Source organism: Pipistrellus hanaki, assembly GCF_964339955.1.
Source record: "Pipistrellus hanaki genome assembly, chromosome: 18".
NCBI classification, from domain to species: Eukaryota; Metazoa; Chordata; class Mammalia; order Chiroptera; family Vespertilionidae; genus Pipistrellus; species Pipistrellus hanaki.
Genome location: NC_140520.1, coordinates 12,113,627 through 12,133,184, shown reverse-complemented (window position 1 = coordinate 12,133,184; position 19,558 = coordinate 12,113,627). Strand labels below are relative to the sequence as shown.

Below are 19,558 nucleotides of genomic sequence, written 5' to 3'. Positions count from 1 at the left end.
CTCCTGCCTGAATCCAGTAGTCTTAGGGCCTCAATAAAGTTTCTCTTTCATTGACTAGAAAAAATAAAAATAAAAAATTGCCAATTACTGTACTATCTGCAATTAGTTACACATAGGAAATAACTTCACTTAGAAACTTCTTTTAGTAAATTAACTTCCTTCAGCATATAACTACTAACTTATTAAAGCTTCAAACAACTTATAAAAACTTGCCTTGCCCTGGCCAATATGACTCAGTTGGTTGGAACATCATTCCATACAACAAAAGGTCGCAGGTTCCATTCCTGGTCAGGATACATACATAGGTTGTGGGTTCAGTCCCGGTTGAGGCGAGTATGGGAAGCAACCAATCAATAATCAATGTTTCTCTCTCACATGGATGTTTTTATCTTTCTCTCGCTTTCCCTCCCTTTAGAAAATCAATGAACATATCCTCAGGTGAGGATAAAAAACAGAACAAAGAATTTGCCTTCAATAAATATATAATTCAGTTCAAAAAAAGGTACTTGTTATTACTATTATTATCCATCTGCAAGTTCCATAATTCCATCTTTCCTGGCCATATATAAACCTCACTGGAACACCTATAGGTCAGTATGTAAAATATTCACTGGCACTTACTGTTATCATAGAGTGCCTTGTAATATTAGTTGGCCTTCCTGATAGTCACATCTTATCTCTCCAATTTGACTATCAGTCATTCATTCAAAATTTACCAAACTGAGTCCACCATGGACCAGGTGCTGCTCTAGGGCCTGGGGATACAAGTGAAGAAGAAAAGCCACAATCCTACCTTCAAGGCACTCCAGTCTGAAGAGAGAAATCTAAACCTGCTATTAGTACCCAATGGGGTAGGAATAGGTATAGGGAGCAGCCAGTTTAGCTAGATGGGTTAGGGAAGTTTTCTCAAACTGAGTCTTTAGGATATGTAAGAGCTTACCAGACTGCAGAACAAGATACATTCTAAATAGAATTCAGATAACAGCTAACCAAATATTTGGGTCAAAGATACTGTTTCCCTAATCCTACTTCTTAGTGAGACCAGGCAGATACTGACCTGGACTGATACATTTTTATTATTTAAGATCCATATTGTGGTTGATCTTACCAACAATTGGAGATAAGTTGTTTTCTCTGGTAGAAAGATGCTTCCAGTAGAATGCACTATAAGCCTCTCAGGTCAAACATGTGACAAATTCTGTTACACTTTCTTGCCACCATACAGTTGGTCAAAGCAATACAGGCAACCCTTCAACCCTTCACGATGACATAGCACCAAGCCAAGTTTTCAGGGTGACAGGTCTCTGCTTTTCCTTCTCCCTTCCACAAAAAGTACAAAAAGTATCCATTAGTAAGCAAGGCATCTGGCAAATATCCCATTTTCCTCTGACTTCTTCTTGAAATTAATCCAGGAAACCAACCCTTATGAATTCTACCCAATTAATATTTTTAATATTATTATTGACTAGAGGCCCGGTGGACAAAATTCATGCACGGGGGTGGAGGTAGAGTGGAGGGGATGTGTCCCTCAGCTCAGCCTGCACCTCTCCAATCTGAGACCCCTTGAGAAATGTCTGACTGCCCGTTTAGGTCCGATCTCCCTGGTGGGATCGGGCCTAAATGGGCAGTTGGACATGCCTCTCTGGAGTCCAGGACTGCTGGTTCCCAACCACTCTCCTGCCTGCCTGATTGCCCCTAACCACTTCTGCCTGTTGGCCTGATTGCCCCTAACTGCCCTCTTCTGCTGCCTGGTCACCCCTAACTGCCCTCCCCTGCTGGCCATTTTGTGGTAGCCATCTTGTGTCCACATGGGGGCAGCCATCTTTGACCACATGGGAGCTGACATATTGTGTGTTGGAGTGATGGTCAATTTGCATATTACCTCTTTTTTATATAGGATAGTGGTGATGATAGCAACTGCTAGCTTGCAGTTCACAAAATACTTTAAAATACATTACCTGGTACACCAGTCAATAAAATAATGGAGAGAGGATAAGAGGAAACATCATAGGCAACTATCTCAAATACCAAAAATTAAACCCAGTTTAACTGGAATTGGAAAGCAAGTATTTTCAATCCTACCAAAGGGTCAAGTTATTTCTATCAAAAAAGCAGAGGACTGACTCTAGCAATGCCAAAATCATAAATTTCCTCTTAAATGTGTCCTTAAATGCTAAGCCTAATTGATTCAAGTTGTAAATGTTAAGACCACAGTCTCAGCAAGAATCTGATACTATAAATCTTTGTTACCCCAACCCCTTTCCCAAATCTTTACCCATAATTTAAGGCTCAATAAATATCATTTGGAAGAAATACTTAACAGTGAAGAAGCTGCCCAAGAAAGACAAACTGACATCAAACTTAGCATTCAAGTACCTTTTTTTAAGATTTAACTAACACATGTTGTGCACCAATAAAAGCAGTAGGTTAAACACAGCCAAATAAATCATATCATTAACCTCATGATCATGCCCAGATACACTTGAACCCCAAAAACTAAACTAACTGGATCCCCAATACTAAATTGTTTTAATATCTGCAATCTTGATCCTACCTAATTAATCCCTAGAACTCAACTAGACCACAATTCCCACTAGGACTCAGCTCTTCACTCTCACCGACTGGTAATACTCACCAAAAAATTCCTTGTGTCTATTTTTAAGCTCCTAACTCCAGAATAAACACCATTCTTCCCAGTATGGCACATTGTGATAATGACCACAATCTAAAATAAATACTCTCTTGAATCACACTAGTCAGAGAATAAACCTAGAATGCTAACAAATGAATTTCAGCTGGGCAGAAGACATTGGATTTTAAATAGTCCTCTCAACCTCGAGACTATTTCCTAGTCATCTGAATACAAAAGGCTTCTCTATTTGAGTGAATTGCAGAAGGCAAATTTGACCCAAGGTTCATCAGAGAGAAGTGGGGGGGGAAAGAAAAAATATTCCAACTGGCATGACTACATTACAATGTTAACAGCACATTACTCACCATTGTACTACAAGAAAGAACTTGCAAGTGGGCAAGGAACATTCAGGAAGCCAAGGAAACAAACAAAACTCTCCCAGTCCTCAAAGCACAAATACATTCAAGTGCCAGAGCAGGTCACACTGTCCAGTTCAACCCCAGGTATGAGTGGGTAAAGAGGGAGTGAAAACGGGGGGGGGGAGGAGGAGAGAGGAAAAGCATTATAGGGCAGGTGTGCTTGTCAGCACCAAGGTAGATTTCTTTCTTGAATTTATCAGGAACCTTTTTAACAAAGAAATACTGGGAGTTCCACCTATTTTTATCACTTGATTTATTTATATAATCACAGAGAACTAGCAATATATGTAAATGGCAGCATAATATGATAACGGTTGCAGACATTCCCTTGGGAATCCATCAGATGTATTTCTAAATCCTAGCTCTGTCACTTTCTTTTTTAAAAAATATATTTTTATTGATTTCAGAGAGGAAGGGAGAGGGACAAATATTAGAAACATCAATGATGAATCCTTGATTGGTTTCCTCTGGCAACGCCCCTCACAGGAGACTGAGCAGGCAACTCCGGTGTGTGCCCTGACCAGGAATGGAACTATAACCTCCTGGTTCATAGGCTGATGCTCAACTACTGAGCCACCTCTTGCTGTGTGATCTTGAGCAAGTTATTTCATTTCTCTGTGCCTTAGCAGGAACCTCATCTCACATTCACTGTGTTATCCTCAGCGCCTTAAATAGAGCTTAACTATTTTGGATGAGTTAATAAGTATTCCCTTAACAGAATATTAAATATTTTGAATGAAGTAACCTTTAAATATGTTTAAAAATATCATATGTAATTATTATAAGTATTAAATGAGGTAATATATAAAGTGCTTAGCATAACCCAGGGTAGGGTCTCACTATTAAGTTTTCTTCCCTTTAACACCCAGCCAGCTCAGAATTTATAACAGATGAGTCATGGCAAGAATTAAGATGGGATAAGTATTATAGAAGCCAAGCACTGGAAGTTGTTTACTACTAGAAACCCAGTCATAAAATGCAGGAATATTTAATCTTGACAGATGATATTAAATAACAATGCCCTTACAGTACCTACATAATAAAAATATTAATTGATCCAGAAAGTACTATTTCGAGTCTTCAGGTATCTGATATCAGACAAATCAGAAACCTGACTGAAAAGAAAAAGAAGAGCTCTAGCCAGTGTGCTCAGTGGTTAGAGTGTTGGCCCATGCACCAAAGGGTCATGGGTTCAATTTCCAGTCAAGGGCTGTACCTAGATTTCAGGTTTGATCCTCAGCCCTGTTCAGGGTGCATATGGGAGGCAACCAATCAGTGTCTCTCTCACATCAATGTTTCTCTCTCCCCCTCCCTCCTTTCCTCTCTTTATAAAATCAATAGAAAAAATATCCTTGGGTGAGGATTAATAACAAAAAAGAAAAAGATAAGAGTGAGAATGAGTTGCATCTTAAATATATCTATATACAGATATAGTCGTTCAATTCCCGGTCAGGGTACATGCTCAGGTTATGGCTTAATCACCAGTAGAGAGTGTGCAGGAGGCAGCTGATCAATGTTACTCTCACACATCAAGGTTTCTCTCTCTCTCCTGCACTCTCCATTCCTCTCTCTCTAAAATCAATAAACACATTTAAAAAAATAAAATATATAATTTCTTAGAAGGCTATTCAATTCTCTAAAAAATTCCCATTAGCAAAATAAAAAAATATATTGATTCACAGTATTTACTGGCCTATTTAGGTAATAAAATCAGTGCAAGTGAATTGTTTTTAACTGCTAACAGGGTAAACAAACATGAAAGATTTGGGTCCAAAACTCTTCTCCTGCCTTTACTCCAGAAAGACTGTAACCAAAGCAACCTATCCACACATAGGGGGAAGAACTCTTTCATCTTCAAAACTAAAGTTCGGAGAGTAAATGCAATTAAATCCAAAATTTTAAGGAATATTTGTCCTTGACTATGAAGAACTGAAACTCAGAGGAAGATAGCTTGAAGAAACTGCAGTCACTATTGCATTATGAGCCTGATAGACATATACATTTGTAGTGTCTAAATATGAGGAAAACCTATGCAGAACTGAAACAGCTTGTGGTTAAACCTCATCATAATGTGGTCTTGGACTTCCCATTTCACTTCCCAAGCATCTGCTCTGTCTTTTAACCATTAAACCCACCTCCTAAACAATATAATACCAGGTATAGTAGAAAGAGCACTGACTGACAGTCAAAAGAATGGGCTCTACACCAAGTTCTACTACTTAAACCAGTTGTTTAAATTCTCTGTATTCAGCATTAACTGAGAATGTGGGGCTAGACTCAGTGCTCTTCAAAAATTTCCACCCAGGTATCCCTTTGAAGAGATATATTAGAAACTAACCAAACCCAGCTCTCCTAATGCTATAATCCAGATTAAAAACATATACATTGTTTTTATCTACCCCTTTACCACAAAAAAAACACACACAACAGTTAACAAATTCTATTCATGTTTCTTCAGATCACTCCAATCTTCCAGTTTCTCCATTGCCATCACTCCTGCAGATCCTTTCCAGGATTACAACAGTCCTCCAACTCCTCTCTTCCTCATTGTATGCCATACGGCTGAATCCATTTTCCTAAAATACTAATTTACACATAAAATCTCCTGCTTGTGGCCTGGACAGTATGGCTCGATGGTTGAGCTTCAACCTAAGAACCAGGAGATCAGTGTTCAATCTGGTCAGGGCACATGCCCGGGTTGCAAGGGCATGCAGGGGGCAACTGATCCATGATTCTCTCTCATCACTGACATTTCTCTCCCCCCCCCGCCCTTCCTCTCTGAAATCAATGAAAAATAATTTTTTTTAAAAAGAAACCCTAGGATGCTCATCAGTCAAAACAATAAAGGTAAACTAGGCCATTAAAAAGAAATTCTCTGCTTGTGGATTTTCCCTCTAAGGATAAACCCAACTTCTCTGCCTGAGATTTAAGGCCTTCTCCAACTTTCCTAGTCTCATTGCTCTCCTAGGTGAAACACTATGCAACAAACTGTCTACTCAGTCGCCCCCAAACCAAGGTGGGCTCAGCTCACTGCGCTCCTACCTGAATGTTCCCTCTATAGTAACTCAGTTTTCTCTCCTCTGAGGCCTAGATTATCCTAAAGGTAAAAATTTGCCTACCTGTTACCTCTAACGCCATATAACTACATAACTGTACTCCTCACTTGACACTTACTACCCAAGAGATAGTATTACTATTTATTCTTTTATGCATTCAGTCTTCACAACTAATTATTAAGTTCTTGATAACTTTTACTCTGCTATACCTGAAGCCTAACTTTTCAGAAGGCAGATAGCCAATAAAATGTTAATAACTATTATCTCATTTAAATTTTCCAGGCCTCATTTTCTTCACCTAGAAAATGATGATAAATATGTAAAGTTCCTTTCAGTTCTAAATGCTGTATGATGGTATGTATGCTACTAATAGCCTGTATTTATTTCTTACATCTTGTTTTTATATATGTATTTATGTAAATGTAACTATGTTCTGTTTAACCCAGAATATAAATTCCCAAGGGGCCAATACTCCTACTACCTGTTTATTTACTGGGCAACACTTCCTTAACATCTCCTTACAGCAACTTGTCCAAATTCCAGTACACAGCAGGTGTTCACTAGAAAGGAATTTATAGTCTCAACTAGGCAGCGAACGTCAAAGGAAATTCATAGATAATTTTAACTTCATTTCTAGAATGAACTAGTATAGCACAAAAATTACAAGGATCATTTGGAGAAGTAATTTAATGTTAAAATGAGAGGTCATCTTGTGCCAAATAGCTAGGAATTCATTTTAGGCATTCAAAGAAGCTAGGATGCAGCCCATCTTTTGTTGTTGTTAATCCTCACTCGAAGATATTTTTTTCCATTGATTTTTAGAGAATGGAAGGGAGGGAGGATGAAGAGAGACAGACAGACATCAATTGATTGCCTCCCACACTCGCCCTGACTGCAGTCAGGGATTGAATCTGCAACCCAGGTACCGTACCTAGACCAGGAATTAAACCGGAGACCGTTCAGTGCTCTAACCACTGAACAACACAGACCAGGGCTGAGTGCAGCATAACTTAAGTCTACATCTCAAACTGTATTTTCAGAATTCTGAGAGGTGTGGGAAGCCTCTCTCCCTGGTCAGTAAACAACAAGGACCAAGTATCTTTCCTGTCAGGTAATCCTGTCCCTAGTGCTAATGGAAATTTTCAGAAAACAAATAGTCTAACACTCAGCCAGGTCAGCTTCCAGTTCAAAGAAGACAAAAGCAAATGCTCACAAAGTTACTAATAAAAGCAGATAAATTTGAAAACATTTGAGAACCTATCTAAAATATTTTTGTTAGCAAGGCATTGTATTTTCCCACCATCTTCCCTCGATTTCTCACACAGGATTATCTTCAAGTAAATATCAAAATTTACTGATACAAAAACCTCAAAAAAGTGTTCTTTTCCTTTCATGTCAGTTATTAATGACTCAAAGGGCACTAGTAGGCCAACTCATTTTAAACGTCCCTGACTTTTCAAAGAATTATTTTAGGACACAAAACTGTACTTTCTTTTTTTTCTTTTTTAATATATTTTATTGATTTTTTATAGAGAGGAAGGGAGAGAGATAGAGAGCTAGAAACGTCGTTGAGAGAGAAACATCGACCAGCTGCCTCCTGCACACCCCCCCACTGGGGATGTGCTCGCAACCAAGGTACATGCCCTTGACCGGAATTGAACCCGGAACCTTTCAGTCCGCAGACCGACGCTCTACCACTGAGCCAAACCGGTTTTGGCCAAAACTGTACTTTCAAAGTTGAACTCTATATATGATGTTTTCCAAGTAGCATGTAGCCTGAATACAACTTTAATACAGTTAAGGTACAAGGTTTATACAGAATTCCAAGCCAGGTTTTGAAGGATGAGAGGAAACAACCTCTTTAAATGTTTATACCTATGCACTTTTTCCCTTTCCTGTTCTTCATTCAGTCCTATCCTATATCAGCTAACTCCTGCCATCTATTTCTTTGCTTCTTTCCCTGACTTCTGCATCACCCTACCCCTTCTCCTAAAAACTGTGTGGGTAAGAGTCTGGTGTCAGGAGCTGGGGCTCTTGCCCTCTTCCCTGTTAAGTCTCCAAATAAAATCAAGGACCACGGGCAATTTTCTCTTCTATGGTTTGTGCTACCACATCTCCCTTATCAAGACAAGACAGGAGACATGGGGTAGCAGAAAAAGATGTTAGGGAGTTATTCACTCAAAGGAATTGTAAGCTTATTAAAGCTTACCCGATCAACTTTATGTTGCTATTGATGCAAGTTTTCATTCTAGGCTTATTCACAGAGCCTATTCGTCAACAACACTCACACACACACACACACACACACACACACACCCCAACCTTCCCAAATATACTAAATGCATGCTAAGAAATAAAAACATTTTATCAAAAATTTGAGCTAAACATAACTACAAAAAAAAGTTGGTTGCAAATTAAATCTTAAAAATGCATTTTAGATTCACAAACGGACTTGGGATTATCCACTTCAAAAAGGTTCATTATATTCTTCAGAACCCCAGGAGGAAAGCAAGGCCTGAAGTATTAAGGTAAGCACCCAAAACTGCCGATATCTGACTTTTACCTACAAAACTGCAATTTCATATATTCAACTTAATATTTAATTTCTTCTTGGTGGGGGAGGGAAGAGTTTCTGGGAAGCCAAAATGATGGGTTTTTTGGGGGGACTATACATTCCACAATCTTCAAAATATTCTGCTGATACACAATCTGGTCTTTTAATAAAAAGGTGTCACTAAATATACATTCTTCAAAATATTCTGCTGATACACAATCTGGTCTTTTAATAAAAAGGTGTCACTAAAAATATATGTACATAGTATACAAGTATGTATGTGTATATTGGGTTTTCCTCTTTAGGAGCCAAAGAATTCCTAGCTCCCAGCAGTGTTCATTAAGTGAACAGATAGGCTGCTTTTTCTCAACACCAATATCCCATCGCCAGAGAAGGTGTCAAGACCTTGATGACAACAGCAGAATTTGATAGCTGGTGAAAGTCTGGCCATAGGAGCATACTGCCTCAAAGGCCATCAGGAGTAATTCCCAGGAGTTCCCTCATTAGGATGAGATCAGCGATCAATTCACATTTCATTTCTCAAGGAAGGTCTGCTCTCATCTAATACAGGAAGTTAGTCTTGACTGCTCTCACCATTTATGTACATTTTTATGTCATTTTCAGGCTGCGAGTTTCTTTTGAAGCTTTATTTTTCATGGGGGCCACTATCATGCTCAGACTTAAACTAATGGTTCACCATCACAAAGGATTGTCTATATTTTCTTATTCATTAATTAACCATTGCTAATGGATACTAAATGCCTACTACACATAAGTTATTGTGGTAAGCCCCATGAGATACAAAGATAAAAAATATCTTTTATCTGCTTTCCAGAGCTTACAGTATAGAAGAGGCATGCGAATAAATATCAATAAATAAACTCAAATACAAGATCTAGAACATATAACCACTACCAGACAAGTACCAATAAAATGAAAGGAGAATTCAAAAGTGGGAAAGATCATATCCTGTTAGAGAAGAAAAAAAAATCAAGGTATGATTTAAACTGGGACTTTGATGGGTAATCCTGACAATACTTTGATGGGTAGGATTTGTTAACAGGGCAAGTGCAGAGGGCAATGGAGGAAACAGGCTTAATGATTGGGTGATTAAATGAACTAGATTTATTATGTAGACATATCTAAAAAACAATATAGGGAAAAAAGGATGCAAAAGAATACATGCACTTTGATTCTATTTATGTAAGATTTCAAAACAAAGCTGTGTTTCTGTATATATATAATATTCAAATAAAAAGAAAGGTATATAACATGAAATGAAATGATATATACCAAAACAGGTTAGTAGTCATTCCTGGAAAAGAGGAAGGAGGAAAGGATGCAGAGTAGGGCTTTACCTATATCTGCCATTTTGTATCTTAAAGCAAGCAAGACATTTAAAACAAATACAACAAAATGTTAATAACCATTAAATTTGGGTTGTTGGCTCAAAAATGTGTTACGGTTTCTCCCCTGAATTTTTCTAAACAGTACTTAAAATATCTCATTATCCAAAAGTTTTAAATTAAGAAAGGGCCAGTTGACTGAAATATTGGAGTCATTAACATAAAAATAATAGTCAGGCCAGGCCAGCATGGCTCAATGGTTGAACATCAAGCTATGCACCAGATCATGGTTCAATTCCTGGTCAGGGTACATACCCAGCTTGTGGGCTCGATCCCCATTGTGGGACGTGCAGGAGGCAGCTCATCAATGATTCTCCCTTATCACTGATGTTTCTCTCTCTCTCCGCCCCCTCCCTTCCTCTCTGAAATCAATAAAAATATATTTTAAAAATAAATAAAATAATAAGTCAGGAGCAGAATAGGTTCTTTAAACTTTAAGGTAACACTTGATTACCCTAGTTTGAGACAGAGGAGGATCCTTCCCCACCCTCACACAGCGTGCACAAAAGGCACCTAGAACAGAGAGGGTGGGGCTGACAAACATGAACAAGAAAGTTGTTGTTTATTGCCATCCTAAATCAGATATCTGAAGGGACTAAGACCCACCTTCCCACATAACATAAATGCCGGTGTAGCCAAGTCATCTCCCCAAAATGAAGCCAAGGAAACTTCCAGTTACATAGGAATTCAGATAAAGACTCACTGTGACTAGCTATTCTGTGCCTATCTCTCCTCCCCTCCCCCAAACACTCACAAACAAAAACAAAATGTACCCTTGCCCACTTGAGAAAGAATTAAGAACTGGCAGCTCTGCTAAAGTGGACAGTTTCCAAGCCAAGGCCCTTCTCTGAAGATGTTGACAAAGCCAGAGAAAAGAGTAAAAAAATCACAACTCAGTTAAGTTTTAAGAAAAACTTATCAATGGGAGGAACCCATCCTTCACATCCCCAACTTTCACCAGGGATTGAAATGTAAGGCCCGCTAAGATGTCCTTTATCCTGTTCTTAGATTGTTCTCCAGCAAAAATGACTACAACACAAAATCCAAACTTCTTTAGCATGTTAAACCCAATTTTCCTCACAAAAGTCCAATGAAATAAAAAATACAGAGAAAATTTAGAATCCAACTATAATGACATATCTTGTGTTTTTTTTAGATAAATATATTTTTTGTCAGTGCCCAACTTCTTTCTCCCATCCATCAAAGTTTCACTGGTACAACTTAAAACTAAGTTTAAAAGAAAACAATTTGCAGGGAAATTAGCAGGAGAGATACATCTGCACACTCAATAAAAACAAATACCTTGACATTCTTCTACAACTGAATCATTACAGCTGAATAATAACATCCTCTTCACTCCACTCCAGGGCATCCAACTGTTCAAGGTCAAAAGTCCCTATTCCCCAAGGTAATCTCAGGGCAAATCCTCCTCAGTCAGACCTGGGAAAAGTTCACGGTGGACTGGTAAACAGACAATGGGATGGAAGACAGAAACCCCTCTGTCTTCTGGCACAATAGTGTGTGAGAATGTAAGGAACACTAGAACAGGACTTGTGAAGGACTGAGAGAGATGACTAACATTTATTAATCACCTGCCACATTACAGTCACTGAAGACTGAATTCCAGACCAACCTATCACTAAGACTACTTCTGTGATCCTGAGGAAAGCTCAGGCATGCCATCTGAGAATGAACAAGGGAGACTAACAAAGCATAACAATCCCTGTAGTTACTCCATGATTCTATAAACATGATCACTCAACAACAAATGTGTTACTGTTAAGTATAATACAGCTATTTTTAAAGCCTTCATTTTGTTCCTCTCCAATCCACTGTCTACACACCATTGACAAAAGATCTTTCTAGAACATGAAATTTACTTTATCACCCAATGTGATTCATCATTTATTTCAGCACAAGATAAAGCTGTCTGTGATCAGCTTACCTACTTCCCCAGTCTCATCCCTGCCCTCCAGCCAAAATAATTATTAAAAGTTACCTGAAGAAGCCTGGCTGTTTTTTCTTTAAGCTTTTGTTCATGCTGTTTCTCAGCCTGCAGTGTACTTCTTTCTCCCTGTCTTCTGTAGGGTATATCCTTAACTCATCTTGCAAGACTCAGCTCAAATATCATCTCCTCTGGGAGGCACTTTCAAAAGTATGCGTGTCCACGGCGGAACTGACCTGCCAGCCCTCACTTTCTCCCCGAGTGCAGCATCTATAACCCTTCATTCCGTCTAGATATTTGCACATCTGTCTCCTCCCACTGGACCCTTATAGGTAGAGACCTTGTCTGACTCATCTGTTTCCTGTTCCTAAAACAATGCTTACAAGACGATACTCATTCCAGGGTATTTGATAGAGTAGGGAATGGAGGAATGGAAAATAGGAAGGAGAAGGAAGAATCAATGGGGATGACCTAAGAGTGGAGAATCTTTAGTGTTTATGAAGTACCATCAGATTTGGCCTTCTGTTCTTTCCGGAAACTCTAGTCTTCAAACACCTTATTCATTCTCTTGGCTACAGCCACATCTAAAGACCTGCAAAGCCACACTTGCAACGTAGTAACCCCCACCTCTAACTAGCTTTAGGCTCATCTCTAACAGCAGGAACACCTTTCCTTTGGATGTTTCATTGCCACTTTAGATCCACTACATCTCAAACTGAACTCATCGTATTTCCCTAAAAAAGAAATGACAGCCGGGACCGGTTTGGCTCAATGGATAGAGCGTCGGCCTGCGGACTGAAAGGTCCCGGGTTCGATTCCGGTCAAGGGCATGTACCTTGGTTGCGGGCACATCCCCAGTGGGGGGTGTGCAAGAAACAGCTGATCGATGATTCTCTCTCATCAATGTTTCTAACTCTCTATCCCTCTCTCTTCCTCTCTGTGAAAATCAATAAAATACATTTAAGAAAAAAAAAGAAAAGAAATGACAAAACCTTCCTATCTTCTCTATTTCAGGCAATGTCTTAGAAACCCCGGCTTAAACTGTCATATGCATACTTAACCACTCCCGTTCGTCTTCAATATCGAGTCCAGATGATTTCAATTTTTCCTTCACAATCTCTCTCTCTCTCTTCTCCTTACTCCACTCTCCACACTATCTAGTGAATCACCTCACACACCACGGGTGCCAAATTTCCCTTCCCTCCCAAGCCAACCTTGTTCCCTACTATCATCATATTGCTATCCCAATCAAAATTTCTCAGTGGGTCACAATCTTCTACGTATCATTTAAAATCTAAACTTACAAGTGTCGCTTTTAAGACCCCTTATAAACATAGCTCCAAACCATCCGAATCACCTTTGTTTCGCTATTTACTGCTACTCAGTCTTATCACTGTCCCAAGAACATCCTGACTATATCCCTATTCCAGGCTTTTGCTTGATCCCTTTTACTATTTTACAGCTTCAAAATGAAATAATTTTTGTTGTTATTTTATTCAATCCTTGTACCTAATACCATTTTGTTGGGGGGGGGGGTTGTTTTGTTTTTTTAAAACATATTTTATTGATTTTTTTAGAGAGGAAAGGAAAGGGGCAGAGGTAGAAACATCAATAAGAGAGAAACATTGATCAGCCGCCTCCTGCACACCTCCTACTGGAGAGATGCCTGCAACCAAGGTACATGCCCTTGACCATACATGCCCTTGACCGGAATCGAACCTGGGACTTTTCAGTCCACAGGCCAATACTCTATCCACTGAGCCAAACCGGTTAGGGCCCATTTTGTTTTTTTAAGATCTGGAATCAGTTCCAATTCCTCTGTGACATCATTCATTAGTACCTGAATATTCTTCTCTCAAAATATCTATAGTATAAAGTGTATACTATGCAATAAAAAAATATATTTTTCACATTAAAAAAAAATTTTATTTGTGTGGCATAAAAGAAGCTCAATAGGTAGTTATTCATTCCTATTCTCCTTACTCCTAACTGGACTGTAAATTCAAGGGCACAAAATTGTCATTTTACCTAATCAGCATCTAGCATAGAACTAAACTCAGAGCAGGTCACTAAAAATAATAGTTTAGTGATTTCTCCTATCTAAAACTACTTCTTCCAAGAAATAAAGGGACAAAACATAATCCTAAAAAATCACAGTTGAAAATAATCCTGATCTACACTAAGATTCCTGAATTTCCACCTCTGATTTCCAGCTGAGATACTACAACTTCTGACTCAAGAGTAAATAATAATCCTGTGCTCATGACATCACAAGCACATAGTTTGGTAATGATGATGAGAAGGTGGGGGTGAGGAGGCAGGTAGGAGTGAAGGAAAGCAAATAGACTGAAAGAACAAGGTTGAAAGAACAGCTGTGTGATTTTTTGTTTATTTTTAAATATGGACACTTCTTATTCTTTTTTTTTTTTTTTTTTTTTTAATTGGCCCTATTTTCAAACAAGTTTACTTCAGGAGGAAAGATCTAACATATCTTCAGTGGAGCTAACATCTGGAAAAGCCTCTACAAAGCACAGGTCTTTTGAAAAAGCCACCTTAATCTTCGACAATGCTACATATGACAGTAAGATTCCTCCAAACATGTGAGGACCCATTCTGGCTGCAGAACAGGCATCACCTAAGCATAGGGTGTCTAGACAGCCTGAGAGGCCATACTGGACCCACACGGATTTTGAAAAGAAATTGTTCTTCATTAACATATGCAGTCTAGTCCTAGTTGTCCTCAAATGGGTTATTCAATTTATTGATTTCTGAGGCAAAAGCTTTACTTCAAGATTGACTGTTCTCATCACCATCAGGTAATATAGGCTTAGAATTGCAGATTCATTTCAACAGAAGTACGATCCCAAAACATGAAAATAAACCTGGTTAAAAAATAATGTATTTCAAGCCAAGAAATTTATTAAGTTCTGAATTACCTATGCTAGTGCTCTCTACAATAGCAGGGAAAGTTAAATGTACTTAAAACATGATACTGTCCTTACCATAAGCTCTTGAGGAGAATCCTGCCATAGTCTTGAGAGTTCCCCACAGATTGGTACAATGGGAGACAAACACAGCAGAGCTCAGCATAGTGAGTAAGGTGCACGAATACAAAAACTTCTACAAGGAATCTTACGTCTCCTGGCTGATCCTTTTAAGCCAGGATGGTCCAGAAGAGAAGCAGGAGCCACAATGTACCGGTGCCTGCCTGATTCCTTGTCCCTGAGTTCCTGAACCAGAAGGCTCAATATTCCTTATTAAATCCATCCTTTGTTCAAGGACCTACAATGCCTCCATTGACCCTTCTATCAACACACAACAGAGTCTGGCCACTGAGTCTCCTCCACCCTCTTGCTTGCTCTACCCATGACTTGACCAACCCACATTCTCTGCAGTCACTCTCTTTTATTCCGACAAACACAACTTCGTCATTCATACTGTACATTCTATACTTTTTGCCTGGAAGATCTTTTCTTTACACCTAACATTTACTTGAATGCTCACATGTTTTATAGATAAGGATGAAATAAATTGTCCAAGGTCACATAGTATAAACCTCAACCAAGATATGAACCAAGTTTCATCTAACTCTGTAGTCCCTGTCTCCCAAGTCCATCTCAAATTTTACTAACTCAGAAACAGTCCCTAATTCAACTCATTCTTATTTTGTTACTTCAAGTTTTCTAGACTTTACATACTACATTTATAGCAATTATATTTGGTTTTGTTTCTCTGTTGTTTCCTAAATGTTAAAGCTTATAATAGTCTGTCTTTCCATTTACTATAGACCACCTGTCCTAACCCCACCCCATCCCAAAGGCAAAAACACCTGTCTTTACACCTTTTATATCTTCCTAAAACCTGTCACTGGAGTTTGGAGACTGCTTTATCCACCTCAGTATTCAATACTATTTGGCAAGGACTTCTTACTAAAAAAAAAAAAAAAAAAAAAAAAAAAATTAAAAAAAAATAAACTCCCTTTTTCTATCATATTAAAAAATCAACTGAGTTCCGGCATTCATGATAAAACTGCCCTGCAACCACATTCCAGTTCCACAGTTGTTGTTTTTGTTTTTTTGTTTTTTAATATATTTTATTGATTTTTCACAGAGAGGGAGAGGGATAGAGAGCTAGAAACATCGATGAGAGAGACTCATCGACCAGCTGCCTCCTGCACACCCCGCACTGGGGATGTGCCTGCAACCAAGGTACATGCCCTTGACAAGAATCGAACCTGGGACCTTTCAGTCCGCAGACACTCTATCCACTGAGCCAAACCGGTTTTGGCTAGTTCCACAGTTTTTAATTATCTAAATTTATCAGGGGCTGTTGAGAAGATTCCACAGTCTGCCATTTCACAGCTCCCACAGGAAACCTACTGCTGAAGTCATGTTTTAAAGCAATATTTTAGTATTCTTCCCTTGATGAGATGAATGGTTAGAGTGAGAAAAAGGGCTGATTCCTTACAATGTCCTCTGCCAGCATCCTTAGCATGCTTGAGACATTTAGGACTGCTAACACTTTTGACAAATGTTACTCAGTGCCCCCCATAACAAACAGAATTTATTTTTAATACTGAGTTATTCCATCATAATTCACTTGATCAATCATATTGAATCTCAAAATTCCAAACAAAGCCTTCTGAAAACCTGAAATAGTGGTGGGCTATTAGGCTGCCCTGCACTTAACCTTGGTTTATTCAACCCCTCAATCCTCACTCCTATCCCCACGAAATTATATATGTAGTTCAACTAGGGAAAGTTGCTAAATACAGACATAATAGAATTTACCAGATATGATCACTAATATTGACACAAACCAACTCACATACTGGAAGAATTATTGATCAGCAGACTCTGAAAGGATGTGTGATTTTTAAAAAATTAGATGTTACCCTCCAAATTAAATTTCCAATAGGTGTCCCAAAAGAAAGAGATTAAGGAAGTAAAGTTTCAGGAAAATGTGCAAGTTGCTGGTGACATAACTCCACCAAGTCCAACTAACAATTAGCATTCATTACTGGTCAGCCTACCTTAATACAAGTCAGCAGACAGCCCTTCCTTTGGCAAAGGTTTAGGTGGGGTTTTTTCACAAGGAAGTTTCTGGCATTAAATGAAAGGGTAAACCAAATCAGGCAACAACAAAAAAATTTGTTATAGTTTGGGAAATATCTTCCTTCCATTTTTCCTTCCTGCTGGAATGCATAAAGTCCAAAGTGGATAGTTCAATTCTAAATTATTCATGTTAATGGATAATTATCGGCAGAAAGGTGCTGATAATCCAAAATGGGGAAATTTTTTAAATACCGATTTCAGTTTTGGAATATCTTTTCAGCATATTTACCTTCACAATTATTCCTAGCGTGAGCTAATATTTGTATTCATTTGCAATCCCAAAGTACATAGTAACTGGCCACTTATTCAGGGAGTTGCTCTGAGCACTCGGAGTAGCTAGTGGAAATTATAACAGACCCGTATTCAGACTCCAGAGGAGCAACATCAACTTCATTTACTTTACAGTTCTGTTCAGCCTTCAAAATATCAACAGACTAGCACAGCAGGATGGTTCGTAAACTTTAAAAGAACTGCTCAAAAGGCAATGAGGACAAAGAGTATAATTGTTTGCCTATAATGTATTCATTTGTAAATTATGCAGAGCAAATGTTTAATTACAAGTCTGATTCTCCCTAGCCACCTGGCTTAGGTCCCTGCAGTCTTCTCCACCCCATCAGGAACGAAACTCATTTACTCTAAGGGAATATTTTTTAAGTTATATAATATAGAAAATGTTTGTAAAAGATTTAGGATTAGCTACCCTTTTGGACTAGCCTTACCACCACTTCTACTTTGTCCTTCCCTACTTCAGAAATAGATTCTGAAAGACAAAGGGATCCACCTCCTCAAAGGTCTCCTAAACATACAGATGGGAAGACAAAAGACTGAAATGTACCCATTTCAGATTTTCTAAAAGAGCATTTTAAATATGTACTTATAGGAAGGTAAGGAAAATAAGAGCCAAGCCCCGCTAATTCTTGCTTTTGCATTTGTAACTTCTGAGGAGTCTGCAGAGAACCTTACATAAAATTTCATCAGTCAGTTTCTTTCAACTTAATATTTATATCTGCATTGTGCCCAGAGGAGCCGCCTACCGTAGACAGACTACCTAGAGGGCGAGGGAGGGAGGGAGGGAAGGAGGGAAGGAGGGAGGCAGGCTCGGAGCGCCGGTCCTCGCGAGCCGACATGCTAAAAATACGCCGGCCCAGTAAACAAATCCCATTCCATCCCGACCGAGCCACACCGTTAACCTAGTAATTATGAGAAGAGGAGTGAGATCACGCAGCCCCCGGCTTACTCAGCAGCAGCTTCTAAAGTTTCCATCGGCTCACGGCAACTTTGCTTTTTTCTGAAGTTCACCGGCTGCCCTAGAATCGCTCTCTCTCGCTCACACTCACCCTGCCTCCACTCCTGGACGCACCTCAGTTTGGCTATCGCTAGGGGAGAGCAAGCCTGTCTTTTCATTTCACTTTTACACCGAGACTTTACAATGAACTTTACCGGACTGAGGCGTAGTAGCCTGCACTCCTAAGCGCCTTAAAACTCCGCCATCCCTCCCGGAAAGTCTGGCTGGCACAGCCCACACCTCCCGCACACTGGGGAGCCCGGGGTCGGGGGAGAGGGGAGCGCGCCGGGGACACAGGTGAAAGGGGGAGCAGCCGGGAAAGGGGGGGCGAAGCGGGGAACAGTCTGGGGAGGCGGGGGTGCCGGGAGGCGATGGCTCGGGGTGAAATATAACCAGAGAGGAGAAGGGGGCCAGTGGAGATCAGAGGGTCAGAGTTGGGGAAACTGAAGAGGCGGGAGTAGAACGGGGGAGGGCGACAAGGCGGGGGGCTCCGTTACCCTCGCGGCTCCCGGGGCGAGGCCCTAGGCCGGGGCGGGGCGCGGGGCCCGGCCGCCTCTCCTCATTCCGCTGCTGTGACCCCGGGGTCCGGCCGGCCCCTCCCCTGACGACGATGGAGGCGGAGGCGGAGGCGGTGGCGGAGGCTGCGGCCGCGGCTGTCGCTGCGCACAGGATCTGGATCCGGAGCCAGACGGGGCTGATCCGGACTGGCCTCCTCCTCTTCCAGCGGCTTTTCCCCCCACTCCACACACGATCGCCACTCCGACTCCGGCGGCTGGTTCAGGATCGGTGGTTTTCGGCCGTCCGGCCGGAAACAAGCGCCAGTTTCCGGCCGGAGCGGGTTGGTGGTAACACCCAAGCCGCCCCCGTCTGCCGCCCCGCCCCGCCCCGCCCCGCCCCGCCCGTAGCGGCCCCGCCTTCAGCGCCGCTCCCCTCCGCGGCCAGTTTGGCGCTGGTCCTGCGCGTGACCCGGGGTGTCCCTGGCGGGTCCCTGCAGCCGCCGGTCCGGAGAGGTCCTGGCCCGGCGCCGGAGGATCAGGTGGACCTGGGAGACTTTGCGGTGGACTCCGTGGGCCACAGCCCTTCGGGAAGAAGCAGAAAGAAGCGGGGTAGCCCTGGAAAGGTGAGAGGGATGAACATACTCTAGAAT

General features: G+C 40.5%; 1 protein-coding gene and 1 long non-coding RNA gene across 7 annotated transcripts in view; one reads left to right on the top strand and one right to left on the bottom strand.

Moving 5' to 3' along the window:
- Positions 1 to 12,060, top strand: part of LOC311613157 — a 55,962-nt gene extending 43,902 nt beyond the window's left edge. Inside the window, exons 3-4 of the long non-coding RNA XR_014793404.1 lie at positions 8,546 to 8,635; positions 9,497 to 12,060. This is a non-coding gene — a long non-coding RNA (uncharacterized lncRNA). The remainder of the gene's footprint in view (positions 1 to 8,545; positions 8,636 to 9,496) is intronic.
- Positions 1 to 19,201, bottom strand: part of OTUD7B (OTU deubiquitinase 7B) — a 55,761-nt gene extending 36,560 nt beyond the window's left edge. For 3 of the 6 annotated variants that reach the window (XM_084866634.1, XM_084866630.1, XM_084866632.1), the window contains exons 1-2: positions 12,067 to 12,789; positions 1,109 to 1,320 (exon numbers count right to left, since the gene is read on the bottom strand). The gene's annotated coding sequence lies outside the window, so the exon portion shown is untranslated. Of the gene's footprint in view, positions 1 to 1,108; positions 1,321 to 12,066; positions 12,790 to 18,908 lie in introns of those variants that run through there. The other 3 variants (XM_084866629.1, XM_084866633.1, XM_084866631.1) reach the window with 2 other exon arrangements.
- Positions 19,202 to 19,558: the final 357 nt, after the last annotated feature.